The sequence below is a fragment of the Cebus imitator genome, unplaced genomic scaffold (genome assembly GCF_001604975.1).
Source record: "Cebus imitator isolate Cc_AM_T3 unplaced genomic scaffold, Cebus_imitator-1.0 Scaffold371, whole genome shotgun sequence".
Classification (NCBI taxonomy): domain Eukaryota; kingdom Metazoa; phylum Chordata; class Mammalia; order Primates; family Cebidae; genus Cebus; species Cebus imitator.
In genome coordinates, this window is record NW_016107686.1 from 2196327 (window position 1) to 2211999 (window position 15673).

General features: G+C 40.4%; 1 long non-coding RNA gene across 1 annotated transcript; it reads left to right on the forward strand.

Annotated features, from left to right (window-relative positions):
- Nucleotides 1-3134: 3134 nt before the first annotated feature.
- Nucleotides 3135-12833, forward strand: LOC108288384. The gene is made up of 3 exons (XR_001818688.2): nt 3135-3360; nt 5324-5498; nt 12483-12833. It is a non-coding gene; the product is annotated as an uncharacterized LOC108288384 (long non-coding RNA).
- The last annotated feature ends 2840 nt before the right edge of the window (nt 12834-15673 follow it).

The following is a 15673-nucleotide window of genomic DNA, read 5'->3' on the forward strand; positions in this document are numbered from 1 at the left end:
AAATATATATATTTACATTATATTGCATTTTATTTTATTTTAGACAAGGTCTCACTGTGTTGTCTAGGCTGGAATGCAGTGGTGCAATCATAGTTCAATACAGCCTGAACTTCCTGGGATCAAAATGTTTCTCCCACCTCAGCCTCCTGAGTAACTGGGAATACAGGCACACAACACCAACACTGGCTATTAAAAAAATACAGAGAAGGGATCTCACTATATTTCCCAGGCTGATCTCAAACACCTGGGCTCAAGCATTCCTTCCACTTTAACCTCCCAAAGTGTTGGGATCACAGGCAAGAGCTATCATATCTGGCCTCTTAGTGATTGATGATGCTGTATATCTTTACATATGTTTGGTTGCTAACTATATAGCTTCTCTTATTACACTTCTTCAAATATGATATATATTTTTACATACTACATTTTTGCTGCTAGTATATAAAAACAGAATTGATTTATGTATATTAACCTGGTATCCTGAGACCTTCCTAAATTTGTTAGTTCTGGTAGTTTTGTCAATTATGCGTAAACCACCATCATGCCATCTGAAAATAGGGACAATTTTACTTCCTTCTGAATTGTTACACTTTTCATATCTTTTTCTTGCTTTATTAATGTTTATAAACTATAGACAAATGTTAAAAAGAAGTGGTAAGATGGGGCATCCTTGCCTTGTTCTTGATATGAGGGTAAGCGTGTTCAATATATTAACGTAAAATCTGATATTGCCTATAGATTTTTCATGGATGCCCTTTACCATATTGAGGAAGTCTCTTCTAGATTTTTTTGGCAGTTTTTACGAGTAGGTATTGAATTTTAAGTGGTCTTTCTGCATTTATCGGGATGATGATAGTTTTTCTTTTTCAGCCTGTTAATATGGTGAATTACATTGATTGGTTTTTAGATCATTAAATTCACCTTGCATTCCTTGCATTTGGGATAAACCCAAATTGGTCACGATGTATTATCTTTCTATATACTGATGGATTCAATTTGCTGACATTTTATTAAAGTTTTTTTGTTTCTATGTTCACGTAGTCTATTAAGCTGTACATTAATTTTTTTGTAGTGTTGATGTTATGTTATTTGGGTTACAGTGGTCTCAGAATAAGGGGAAAACTGTTTCCTCTTCTATTTTTTAAGCAAATTTTGCACAAGATTGGAGTTCATTCTTCCTTATGTGTTTGATAAATTTGATCATTGAAACCCACCTGGGCCTGGAATTACTTTTGTGGGAAGTCTGTTGAACAACATTCAATTTCTTTAAAAATGAAGAGCTATTCCAATTTTTAAATTTTACCCTATTTCAGTTATGACAAATTGTCTTTTTTATAGAATTGGTGCATTTCATCTACATTGTCAAATTAATTGGCATGAAATTATTCATAATATCTTCTGCTAATGTCTATATGATCTGTAGTAATATCCCTATTTTTATTTCATTTTCTTAGCCAGTATAGTAGGAATTCTCTCCCTTTCTTCTCTCTCTCTCTCCAGTTGACCTTCCATAGCCATGGGTTTTGCATCAGTGGATTCAACCACTACAGATCAAAAATGTTAAGTAAGACTAGGCACTGTGGCTCACGTCTGTAATCCTAGCACTTTGGGAGGCAAAGGTGGGTGGACCTGAGGTCAGCAGTTTGAGATTAGCCTGGCCAACGTGGTGAAACCCCATCTCTACTAAAAATACAAAGATTAGGTGGGTGTAGTGGTGGGTGCCTGCAATCCCAGCTACTTGAAAGGCTGAGGCAGAGGCTGCAATGAGCCCAGATGGTGCCACTGCACTCCAGTCAGGGCGACAGAGTGATGAAATTCCATATCAAAAATAAATAAATAAAATAAATAGCAATTTAAAAATACAAAGAAGCAATATAGCATAACGACTGTTTACATAGCATTTACATTATATCAAGGTATTATAAGTAATCTAGAAATTAAAGTATACTAGTCAATGTGGATAGGCTATGTGCAAATACTATGCCATTTTATATAAAGAACTTGAACATTGGTTGGGGTGGCTTTCTGAAACCATTTCCCCATGTATACGGAAGGACAACTGTGTATACACATGTATATACAAACTATATATTTACATGGACAGAAATTGGTTATTTGAGGGTGTCCAGCACGGTAAATGGCACGAAATATGTTATCATGACAGTTGTAATTAGCGTTGCCTTCATAGATGGTGACTTGGAGAAACTATTCTAGTTGGGTACAGCAACGAAGGCTTTGGTCCAGTTTGTCTAGAGTCATGGTGGTGAGAAATAGGAGATAAGCCTGAAAGGGTGATTTGGGGCTTTCCTTGCTCTGTTAAGCCACTGGATTAAATCTCTGAATGTCAATTTGGAAAGCGAGTCCTGTGCTTCTAAATGCAGGATACTCCACACCCTGAAAAGCTGTGGTAATTGGACATTTTACTTTTTACATTATAGAGTGTCTACAGAGAGTGGGGCTGAAAAGTTTGGGAAGAACAGGTAGGTGTGTGGGGAGGGCAAAAGAACAGAAGTAACAGGCACATGCATTTTTCTAGGAAAATTTGGGGGAAAGCTAAGTGATGTATAGTTATACTTAAAAGACTACACATTTTCCTACTTTAAGGGCTTAATGGCTGTATTCCCACTCCTTTGCCACTCTCTTTGCTCTTCCCTTCTCTAAAAAAAAATTAATGAACTGAATCAAATCTAAGTTCCCCACTTTACAGCTGCAAAGCCTCCAGGCCAAGGAGGCCAATGGTTACACAAACCAGGTAAGAAAATAAAATATGCCCAGTAATTTCATAGGACCAGAGGGCTTACATTTAGAATGCGTGTGACTGTCAACTGTGGACTTGACCCTATGCAGAGATTAGAGTACAGAATAGTCAAGCAAGAATAAGTTAACATTTGCCGAATTCCGTCGGTTCCGGGAAGGAACTCGACATTGACTCCTGGCAATGTCCTGGGGAAGGTTTTGTTAACAGTCTCGTTTTGCAAAGGAAGACAGCTACCTGCCAGTTGTCCCAGATGGCACAGGCGTGCCATGCAGACGGGCGTCTGACTAGCTCAGGGCCAACCAGAGGTGCGCTGAGAGGCGCATGATTAAACAAACGCGCGCGGGTTTCCTCCAGGCCCCCGAGGGCTCCGCTTCGCCCAGGTGTGCCTCGGCGGGGCGGAGAAAACCGGTTCTGACCTTCGCTGCCTGGTGGAGAAGGGCGAGGGGAGCGTGAAGCCCTTCGGATCGCCCCCGCCGCGTCCCGCCCACTCCCCGCCGCGACTTCCTATTCGCTGCCAACCGATGTGCGCCGGTGACGTCACCGCGTTCACCATCCCGGAAGTGCGCGTGGCGGTGACGACGGCGGCGGCAGCAACGGGGCCGGTAAGCAGGCGTGTAGTGCTCGGAAGGACAGCGTCGGTCGCACCAAGGATTCTCTCCCGCTGCCTGCCGGGTGTGCCGCGCCTCGGGTCCTCGAGGAAGGCGGGAGCGGGACGTGGCGAGAGGCCTCCTCAACACTGGGCAAAAGAGCCTTGACCCGGAGGTCATGTCTCTGCCGACCGCAGGGGCGGATTCCCTGGTTTCCTTCGGCATTTTCTCCTCAGCGCGGGCGGCCCTGAGGCGCTTTCTCACTGGGCCTTGTCGCCAGCGCTGGCTTCCGGGGCCGGACGCGCCTTTTCAGGGCCAGGGTTCCCAGCGCGTTTTCCTAAGTTGAGGCGGAGGTGCAAGGAAACTGAGTCGCTCTTTCTATCCCACTTGGCCTGCTGGGAAGCGCCGCACCTCCATCCCGCTTCCGCGGAATGGAATGGCTTTTCTCTGGAAGTTTACACTGGGGTTTCTCGAGAGCTGCTGCCGCCTCCCCGTACGGGGAGAACGAGGGTGATATGGAGAAGGGAAGGCAGGGGTGTGCTGGCAATCTGAGGAGATTGCAAGATGGCAGGAAAAGAATGAGGAAAATGGGGGCAGCTAAGCTAATTCATCAAAGTACACTTCCTAGGAGCTATCCCAGAGTTAGGAATTCTCGAGTGCAGGTGCGTAAATAGGGTGATACCCACCTGTGACTGACGAGTTCTGCAGACCAGTTGTTGCTGGTCTACTGGATAGAGTTTCTAGAACCCCGCACCCCTCACACACTGAAGCCCTGGTCTGGGGAGAGTGTCATCACAGTACTATGTGGCTTGCGAGTGAAGTGCTCCTGGACCAAACCAAGGGTCGGCTGCTTATTCTCGCCGCCCAATAACTAGATGCAGATAAACTGGAAAAGAAGGGAGTTTACTTCTGTACCTCTGTACAGAGAGAAGGCCTGGAAAATATCACCAGACTGGATCAATTAAAAAGTTTTCCAGAGCCTATATACCTTCTAAGCTATATGTTTACGTGTAAGTGTGCATTCATCTAGAGACTTAAGTGATTGACTTTAGATCTGTAACTAAGATCTGAATCCTGAAGACCTTCCTCTGGAGCCTCAGTAAATTTACTTAATCTAAATGGGTCCAGGTGCTAGGGTGATTACACTTATCTTCTCTCCTGTTAAACATGAAGGTTTGGGGAGTTCCCTCAGACCCCCAGTAAACTTGTTTGTGGAGGCCTGGAGAGCTTTGTCAGACCCCCAGTAAGACTTGTTTAATACTAAATGGGTCCTGTTAAGAGTTCCTTTGTGGCCAGGGGCCGTGGTTCACACCTGTAATCTCAGCACTTTGGGAGGCTGAGGCGGGTAGATCACTTGAGGTCAGGAGATACAGATTAGCCTGGCCAACATGGTGAAACTCGGTCTCTACCAAAAAACTATAAAAAAAATCAGCCAGGTGTGGTGGCCTGCACCTGTAATCCCCACTACTGGGGAGGCTGAGGCAGAAGAATAGCTTGAACCCGGGAGGCGGAGGTTGCAGTGAGCTGAGATCGTGCCACTGCAGTCCAGCCTGGGTGACAGAGCCAGACCCCATCTCAAAAAAAAAAAAAAAAAAAAAAAATTCCTTGGTTATCATGCTTCAAGTCTCAGGAAAGGCTTAGGCAAAACTCTTGGTTGGGCTTTTGTTACCTTCCAGCCTTTGTTTAAGGGAACTGACTGGCTCTTTCAGCTTTCGATTTACTCAGCCAGTCAGTCAGTCCTGAAACAGTTGTGATGGAGGCCTGCCTTAGTGAGACCTGGCCTGCCACAGCAAGTGCTTATGGAGAACAAAACCAGGTAGATACATAGATCTAGTCTTAATGATCCCTCAGACTGACACCTTTTTCAGTTTTTCATCTGAACCAGAGGTGAATTTCTGTGTTGATAAAGTTGCAATGTGTCCCTTTATTTTCCTTCACTTTGAAATTTCATTGGTGTGTCTTTGTGTTTGCCTTGTAGATGTATAGTTGGTGACTGCCTCTCCAGATGCTGAGGTGCTTGTATCGTTGGCACAAGCCAGTACTGAGCTGTAGGTGGAGTAGGCTGTGCCTTCTGAAGCAGTATCTATTTACAATGAAGTTGCAGTCTCCAGAATTCCAGTCGCTTTTCACAGAAGGATTGAAGAGTCTGACAGGTGAGAGATTAGGATACCTTTACTTGATTTGATTTGGAAACCTGTATACATGGAGAAGTAGAGGATTAACGTTTTTTTGGTCCTTTTTTTTTTCTTCAGACGGAGTCTAGCTCTGTCACCCAGGCTGGAGTATAGTGGTGCAGTCTCGGCTCACTGCACCCTCTGCCTCCCAGTTCAAGTGATTCTCCTCCCTCAGCCTCCCAAGTAGCTGGGACTACAGGGACGTGCCATCATGCCTGGCTAATTGTTCGTATTTTCAGTAGAGAGGAGGTTTCACCGTATTAGCCAGGATGGTCTCTATCTCCTGATCCACCTGCCTCAGCCTCCAGAAGTGCTAGGATTACAAGTGTGAGCCACTGTGCCCAGCCAAGGGCTAACTTTTTAGGTAGCATTTGGATATTTTTGTTGTTGTTTTAATTATTTTTATTAAAACAAACAAACAAACAAAAAAACAGAGTCTCACTGTGTTGCTCAGGCTGGTCTGAAACTCCTGGGCTCAATCCTTGGCCTTTTAACGTGCTGGGATTACCACCAGGTGTGAGCCATGGTGCCCAGCCTACATGTTTTCATTGTTGGAAGGAAGGCTTGTCTGGGTGTTCCCAGCCTGTAATCTCTTAGGGATGCCAAGGTAGGAGGATTATTTGAGCCCTGGAATTTGAGGCTGCAGTGAACTATGATTATGCCACTCTATCATGGGAAGCAGAGTGAGACCCTGTCTCAAAAGAAAAGCAAAGAAATATTAAAAGAAAAATGAAAGGCTTGCATATGGGTGATCCACCAATATAGCCAAATCACTGGAAAAGGCAAGAAGTTGACTGCAATAAAAAGCTTGGCTTTTCTGTATGCTAAGTACTTTCCATACATTACAGGACTGGTCCTACTAACTAAATGAGTAGGTATATTTTGACTTGTTAGGTGGAAAAGGAAAGATTCTTAGGCTTGGGAAGTGCTTTGCTTATGTTTCTGTAACTAATAACAAGAGAGCTGGATTTCGAACTTGTGCAGTCTGATTTCAGAGTTTAGCTTGTAACCACTAAGCTGTTTCCTTTCTAAGTATAAATGCTTTCCATGAGAACCAAAGGAAGAAGGATATAGGAGTTACCTCCATTGTGCACTTTGCAAAACCTGTCTGGAAGGAGCACAGGAAATGGCTTTAGCTAAGTGCTTGACTCCAGTAGCTTCTTGCTGTTGCCAGTTTCATCAGTATTGGTCCTTAATGTTATTTGATGTTGCAAAAGCAGCCACACAATAGTATTACAAAGCTTGTGGGAATTTTAGTAGCACTTTCATAAATATATTATGTATTACATGTAGAAATATGACCTAAACAGCACTGGAGAGCTTTTAAAACACACATGCTGGGGTTCTACCTGCAGCCTGCTGAATTGGAATCTCTGGATGGGATGACCATCTATATTTTTAATGAAAACACCACAGGTTAATTCTGACGCACAGAAGGTAGAAGAATCATTACTTTAATATGACTCACCTTGTATTAGCTTAGTCCCAAAGGTGCTTTCTCATTCTTGAAATTAGATGATGGCCTTTTAGGTACATGCCAGAGATAAACGGCCCAGACATGTTGATTCTTTTAGGTTGTTTTAGGTAGACTTTAAGTAGAGGGCTTAAATGCAGGTTTGGTTATGCTGATGCTTCACTCTTTTTTAATTGGAAAGAGTGAAAATTGCTAAAAACTCACTGTTCAATAGAAATTTATGAGCCCATATGTAATATAAACTTTTCTATTAACCACATTAAAAAGATGAAATGGTGAAATAAATTTTAATAATTATTTTTAGTACATCTATTTTAATCCAATATATCTAAGATACTATCAGTATAAACTTTGCCTAAAAATTGTTATTGAGGCCAGGCACAGTGGCTCCCACCTGTAATCCTAGCACTTTGGGAGGCTGGTCGCAGTGACTCAGGCCTGTGATTCCAGCATTTTGAGTGGCGGAGGTGGGTGGATTGCTTGAGCCCAGAGGTTCAAGACCAGCCTGGACAACACAGTGAAACCCCATCTCTACTAAAAATACAAAAAAATAGGCAGGCATAGTGGTATGTGTCTGTAGTTCCTGCTGCTAGGGAGGCTGAGGTGGGAGGATCACTTGAACCTGGGAGGTGGGGGCTGCAGTGAGCCGAGATTGTGCCATTGCACTCCAACCTGGGTGACACAGACTGTGTCTCAAAAACAAAATTATTAATGAGATATTTCATATTTGGAAGTCTTTGAAATCTATGTGCATTTAACACATACAGCACGTTTGAATTCAGACTTACCACACTTTAAGTGCTTGGTAAGCACACGTGGCTACTGTTTGAATAGTGCAGATTTTGAAGCTCTGATCTTGGATTGAGTTGGAGGTTTTTTCTTCCTGTGTATGCCATTCACCACCCCAAATTTTTCAAGTTGCAAGAGGCCTCTTAGAAGAAAGAAAAGAAAAGCATTTTTTGGAAATACGGTTGTAGATGTTGATTACTATAGTTTCTTGAACATCATTTTAACAATTGTGTTTAACTTTTTAATCCTGGATTAGAAATAACTGGATTTTTAATCCTGGATTAGAAATAACTGGATTTTCTCCATCCTGAGAAATGAGATCCTAAGGAAGTAACAGAGTAAATGGTATGGTAAGGTAGAGGTAGTGTTGCTTCCAGAGTCCTGTCCTTCGAGGCCTGGCAAATGAGCATGGATATATTCTAAAGCTGACTTTTCCTAGGCTGCTGGAGAAATGGCAAGAATGGAATCTTTTAGTGCAATCATCAACAAGTTAGAATATCAGAGACTTGGGTGCCCTGGTAAAATGTAATGTTCTGTATAAAAACAAAACATACAAAAACACACAGCCTTTGTGATGGCTGCTGTATAGCCATACTTGGAGTTTAAATCTTACTGTAGCAATTCTCAAATCTTAATAGCTGCTTTGCCATGTGTAAAATTAGTTTGCAGTTTGCAAGAATATGAGAGGCTAGAATAGTGTATTATTGTCATATCATAAGGGTTTTATAATTTGCCAGGTTATTTTATTTATCTTTTTGCTTCAGTACAATCATATACTAGTGGCATATATTATTATTTCTCAGCTGGCTGCGGTATCTCGTGCCTAAAATTCCAGCACTTTGGGAGGCCAAGGTGGAAGATTGCTTGAGGCCACCAGCCTGAGCAACATAGTGAGATCCCATTTCTACAAATAATAATAATAATAAACAATTTAGCCAGTTACGGTGATGCACACCTGTAGTCCCAGCTACTCAGGAGGCTGACGCAGGGGGTTCCTTGCACTCGGGGTTAAGACTGCACAGTGAGCTGTGATGTCGTCACTGTACTCCAGCCTGGATGACAGAGTGAGACCGTCTTTCAAAAAATAAGTTTTTTGTCCTAGAGATGAGGCTGAAGTTCCCAATGTAGATGATTTTTGCTTGAATTAATAGCACTAGTAGATGAGCAGGGACTTCTTTGGTCCCTTGGCTATTGTCCATGACTCATGATAGCCAGTCAGTGTTATGTCAGAAAGCCATCATATTAAAGTTTAGCGTAATAGAAACAACTGATCACTCTCTTGAAGTCCGGAGCTCTTAAAACAGATGGTCTGTTTTCCTGTAGTAATGGTCATGCCATGACTTCCCACTCATAGCTCCCACTCACTGCCCCCTACCCTACCCTAGCATCCAGTTGTCAAAATTCAGAGTTGTAAAGGGAGCAAGTTCATGAAAATTGAAAGTTAACATTAAAAAGAGGTGACAATTATAAAAGTTTTCTGACACATCAATATATGGTCTTTTGAATTGTTGAGAAGAATAACAATTACTATCAGATGTGGCTTTTGGAGCAAATAAACAGTTTGGGAATGATGAGATTCTGCATTTCTTGACTTTTAGGCTTGAGTTTACAGTTAAATTTAGTTGCCTTAGGTGTTATTTTCACTGAATTATTTCAATGAATGTATCTTGCATAGTCTTTTGAAATGTTGACTGCATTCCTATTTCTGTAAGATTGAAGATAACAGTAACAGAGGAATAAAGAAATCTTTTAGCTTCATAGTACCTGCTGTTTTAGGCCAATGTGAAATTTTGCTTTTCTTATAGTTTTTATGACTACTCTTTCATAGAGACAGATAAATATGCCTTGATATGTCTTTCTCAGGTGTATGAAATGTTATTTTAAAAATCCTGAATGGTAAGTTTTTCAGAGTGGTTTAATAAAATAAGGCTAATCAAAATGGTGAATATATTACTTGGAGTTCTGGATCTCTTTGTAATGTAATTAAGTTACCAAGTAACATTGAACTTAGCATTTTATTTTAGTAAAGACAGCAGTAGAATCTTAAAACAGTAGTTATCTATATAAATTCAGCCTTGACCTTCTTCATCCTATTTTAAGTGGGTTCAAATGAACATAAAACTTGCCCTTTATTTGCTTGAATTTCAGAACAGCTACTTGATACTATTTTAATTTGAAGGAAGAAAACCTAAAAAAAGAAAAAAACCCAATACTTTCCAGTCTAGTCTTTTTTTTTTTTTATAGCTAGAATATCACAATTCAGTTTAATTATGAGCCAAATTGGTATAATGATGAATAAGATAGTCTCCCCTTGACAAGTGGGGAGACAAAGACATAAAACAGGTAATTTTAACATAATTGGTATGTATAAAGATGTGCTATACTAGTAGCTTAGAAGAAATTCACTTAACCTCACCTTCAGGAGAGGCTTATTAAAGTGAATCACAGCAGATAAGTAAGAGTGAGCTAGATCAGTGTTTTCCAACTGGGTAGTTACCCCTTAGTGGGCCATAAAGTCAATTTAGTGGTTATGACCAGTATTTAAAAAAAAGAGACGAGAGAATAGAATAGATTGCATGGTAGCCATACAAGTTTCAGTGACTGCTATGTGAGTGTCTTAGTGTGGGTTATGGGCCAAGAAGTGTCACAGCCAGCCACTGAACTAGATGAGTAAGTTAGGGAGGTGTTTCACTAAAGTTACTCACACAAGCATAATTATGGAGGAAAGCTACAGGGACAGTTTGGTGCAAAGTGTGATACAGGGTTTAGCAAGAGGTGAGACAAATATGTTATTATGGAAGCCTTTGGATATAGCACTGAGGAGTTTGGGTACCGTGTTGTGAGTAGTTGTTAGGAGCAGTTAATACATAGCATAATTAACCTGGTGTTTTAGATCCCTAAGTCTGGATGGTGGAGGCTGGATTTAAGGGAGGTGATGTGGTTCTGGAAGTGAGCCTTGATGGAAAATGTGGCATTAAGGGAATATGAACACTTCGCCTTGGGGAAAGCTCGTGGAAAAGATATCCTTAATTAAGGCCAGAGGGTAGAGGGAGGGAGCATTTGTTATTTTTAAGCATTTTAAGGAGCCTACAGAGAGTGAGACTGAAAGATTTGGGAAGAGTAGGTAGAAGAGGAGTGTGGACAGGACAGAGACGTTGAGGTAGGGATGGAGGATTATGTTTTTAGTTGTGATTAGGGGTGTCAGAATTCTGATGTATGATGAATTTAGGTGAATGCTCATGTCACTGTCCTCTAGCCAAAGGCCAACAGGGAGACAAGTTGGGTTGTTAGTCTTGGCAGTGAGGAGCAACATGCTGAGTGAGGAGTAGCATATGTATACTCAGTAAGAGGACTGTAGAAAGGATTTCTTACAGGAGTTGGGCTTGTATTGGGTCCTTTTGGAGAGGGTTTAAGGTAGTAGAGCTTTGCAGTGGGTTAGATGCTCTCAGAAAGCAGAAGTAATTCTGTGATTGGTGTCTTAATAATGCTTTCCTAGAAGTTGAGTACAGTGTGAGACTAAAACTAATTGGTAAGACAGAATCACTCTTATCAACTATTGTAGGGTGTATCATGGACAGTGTTCATGTATTGTATATGTTTAGGTGATTACAGAGTTGTCTTGATGATCCATCATGGTCACAGAATGGGCTTGTCTGATACTGATTTTCTGTGAAATTGTTTCTGTTCCACAGAACCCCAGCATCTAATTTTGTGGGAGGCCAGCTCCTGGATGTCATTTTCACTAGGTTGCATATGGTGTCCTTTGGGCATATAGATAAACTCATAGTGGACTTTGTCTTCTCCGTTACACGTAGAGGAGCCAGCTATGTAGTTGCTTATAGTCAGTCGTTCCAGTGTTCAAATGGTTCTACCTAGAGCACAGATAGGAGTTGATTTTAGAATAATTTTTGAAGGATTCTTATTTATAAACATTTATCATAAGTGGTATGATAGACCAATGTTGTCTGATAGTTCCATAGTTTCATGCATGAATATTCTGCCTCCGCATCTATCTGGGAACAGAGAAATAAAAGAACATGTTGCCGTTTCTAAAATATGCACATAACTGGGGAAAAAAGCAGAATTGTTTGATTTACATATTTTTTTTTTTTTTGAGATAAGGTCTTGCTCTGTCACCCAGGTGGAAGTATAGTGGCACGATCTTAGCTTTCTGCAGTCTTGAACTCCTGGGCTCAAGCCATTCTCCCACCTCAGCCTCCCAAGTAGCTGGGACTGCTGCCACTAGTGTGCACCACTGAACCTGGCTCTTCTTATTTTTTGTAGAGACAGGGTCTCGCTGTTTGCTCAGGCTGGTCTTGATCTCCTGGGCTCAAGTGGTCCTTTCGCCTCAGCTTCCCAAAGTATTGTGAGCCACTGCACCTGGCCTGCTTTAGGCTTTAGTAGTAGTTCAAATTTATATTGATCACTTTTGAGGCATCTTGGAATTCTGAATTATCTTCTGAATAAGCAAAGAAAAACTCTGTAAAAGTTCCTTGTTTCCTGTGGTCCTCAGAGACATTCTCCTGCAAGCAAGTCTTTTTACTTCTTCGGGCCTTGTTCTCATTTTTCATATGAAAAACCTCAGTTAACTGAATCTCTGCTGTTCTAACTAGATGGAAAAGCCTTGTACTTTTGTGGTTCTCAAAATAAACATTGAAATAAAGATCTTTTGAATAAAGATCTTTTTTCTCTCATTTCAGAATTATTTGTCAAAGAGAATCATGAATTAAGAATAGCAGGAGGAGCAGTGAGGGATTTATTAAATGGAGTAAAGCCTCAGGATGTAGATTTTGCCACCACTGCTACCCCTATTCAAATGAAGGAGATGTTTCAGTCGGCTGGGATTCGGATGATAAACAACAGAGGAGAAAAGCACGGAACAATTACTGCCAGGGTGAGTGAAAAGTTTGGCAGTTAATTACATTGCTTTTTTGGTAATTTTTAAAAATTTAATAATTTTCTCTAGTTAAAAGCAAATAACAAAAACTCTAATAAAAAACATTAGTCTTCTCTACCCCTGTCTTAAAACCTGCAGTCCTCTGTTCTTGCAGCCGTGTTTAATTTTTATGTTACCTCTCTATTTCTAAAAAGACCTTTGCATGCTACAGTATTTACTTTTACTATGCCAGTTTTAAGATGTGTTATGTATTGACTTCCCATGAGGGAAGATGATTTAGCTTTCTTACCACACCCTTCTCAACAACAGGCATGTAAAATTCTCCTTCTCCCATCTTCCTAGTATATTTATATAATAATTTTTGGTTAAGTCAATATTCAGGGTTTACATTTATGACTCTCTATTGTTTACAGCCAGATTGTGAAGTAAATTATGATTACATTTATTCTGTTGGCATTTTTTTTAATTTTCCTGCAGTTAATAGCATTTTTCTTTTACATAGCTTTCCATGTACTACTAATTTATTCCTGTGCTCTGGGCCAGAGCTGTAGAGTTCCTCTCAAAAGATTTAAAACATAGCACATCAAGTTTCAGTTGGGTTTTTGGGAGACATCTTATCTGGTGCTGTCTTCCTGCTCCAATATATACTTTTAGGGATTTCCTTGGCTCTCTTTTTATTTAGACCTCCTGTTTCCTGGGTCCCATGTGCTGTTCTTTCTTGGTTTAAGCCGTCATTTTAATAATCCAAAACCTGAGGAAGCCCTACACATCTGAAAATATTTTTGTTTTACCTCCACACTGGTTTGATAGTTTTGGTTATAGAATTCTAGGCTGGGAATATTTTAGTGCAGAATTTAAAGGCATTGTTTTCTAGCTTCAAGTACCGCCACTAAGTCTAGTTCCATTTAGATTTCTCTTTTGTTTAAAACCTGATTATCATATTTCCTTTTGGAAGTCTTTCTGATCTTTTTATGCCTAATGTTTTTAATTTCAAGATGATATAACTTGTTTTGGGTTTTTCACTTACCATGCAAGGCACTTAGTGCCCTCTTATGTTTCTTTCATAATTTCATCCCTTTTGTTAAATGTTTTCTCCTTTGGAAACTCCTATTATTTGGATGCTGGACTGCTGGGACTGATCTTCTAGTTTTATCTTTTGCCTTTTTTTGTTTATATGTTCTCCTGTCTTTCACTTTCTATGAGAGTGCCTTAACTTGATCTCCCAATTATTGTATGATATTGGCAACTTCTATGGTCTTGTAGAATTTCAAGAAGTCTTAGTGTATTTCTTTGGAAAGCTTCCTATTCATGTTTAAGATGCAAGATCTTTTATTTCTCTTAGGATATCTATTGTAGTTATTTTGACAATGTCTTTGTTTCCTCCGAGCTTTTTCTTTCATGTTGGCTTTCCTTAAATGTGGGTATTCTTTGGCTCTGCCTTTATATTTTATTTGGGTGATGCTCTATAATTAAGGACTTTTTTATAATTTTGCATGGGACGTGTCATCCAATTGGGACTCCCAATGTAAGTCTCAGTAGGAGTTTTCATTAGGAGAAATCAGAGAAGAACATTCCAGTATTATGCCAGAGAAGGAGTCTGATTGTTAGCATCTTGAAACCAAGTAGGAAAGGCATGAGGGTGATGTTAAGTTTCACTTTAATCTTGTTTTCATCTTGATGCTTCATTTCCATGAACATCTGTGCCTGGTGCAACAAGTTCTGATTACTTTTGGTTCAGCCTTTCAAGAGAGTCAATCCCTGGTTTTCTGTCTCTAAGGGAGTCATTCTAGGTGGGTCTGATTATTTATTATGAGTTTCAAATAGTTTTCCTATTTCAAAACTTATTTTATTCTTTGCCTTCAGAGATACTTGTGCCTCAAATTCTTGAGTTCTGGAATTCTATAGTGAGAGAGAGATGTAGCTTGTATCTAGAGAAGAGTATCTATGAAATTGAGAGAAATCCTAGAAAAGACTGCTGGTGATCATTAATGGCTGTCACTTCCTAAATTCCTAACCTCTGCTTGGCACATCAAATACTATACTCTCTACTCCTAAATGCTAATATGCTGTCTGTCAGGTATACTTTTACATATATTCCTCTTTCTCCATGGTGCCTGTGGTCTTTTCTCTGCATTTGGAATTTTCTTATCACACCTGCATGTACAGACCCTGCCGCTTTTTCAAGGCTTGGCAGAGATACCACCCTATCATGAAACTACTCAGCTTCCCCAGCGGGAGGTAGTCTGTCTTCCTACAATAGAGGTAACTCTTTATTTTAATTTCTTTCTTTTGTGAGACAGGGTTCTCACTCTTTTGCCCAGCTGGAGTGCACAGTGTGATCTCATTTTACTGCAGCCTCTGTCTCGCGGGCTCTAGCGATCTCCCACCTCAGCCTCCTGGGTAGCTAGGACCACAAGTGTGCACCATCACACCTGGCTTTCTTTTTTTTTTTTGTATTTTTGGGAGAGATGGGATTTTACCATTTTACCCAGACTGGTCTTGAACTCTTGGGCTCAAGTGATCTGCCTGCCTTGGCCTCCCAAAGTGGTGGGAATACAGGCATGAGCCACCACCCCGGCCTTTGTTTTAGTTTTATTGGAGATTACCAGTAGGGGACTTGCAGGATCTGTTAGCTGTACTTTTTCCTTTATTAGTCTTTTGCTCAATGACATATATTCCATAAAGCAACATTTGCCTCTTTGCAAACTGGAGCTATTAAAAATACTTCAGATAATAGTTTGATTTGAAATTGAAGAACAGTTTTGAGGGTTTCTCCACATCACCTGGCAGAGCTGACATGTTTGTGTGTTAAACTTCTATTTTTTTTAATAATAATGGGTATTTTTTAAAAAATCATTCTTTGGATGTGTTTTTGAATAATGTGGATATTTTTCTGTTTCAATGTTTAGGTATGGTAGTTGATGTTAAAAAGACTAACTGTCACGGCTTATAGTAGTATCCCTTTATAAAGACAAAAACTTTTTTTTTTTTTTT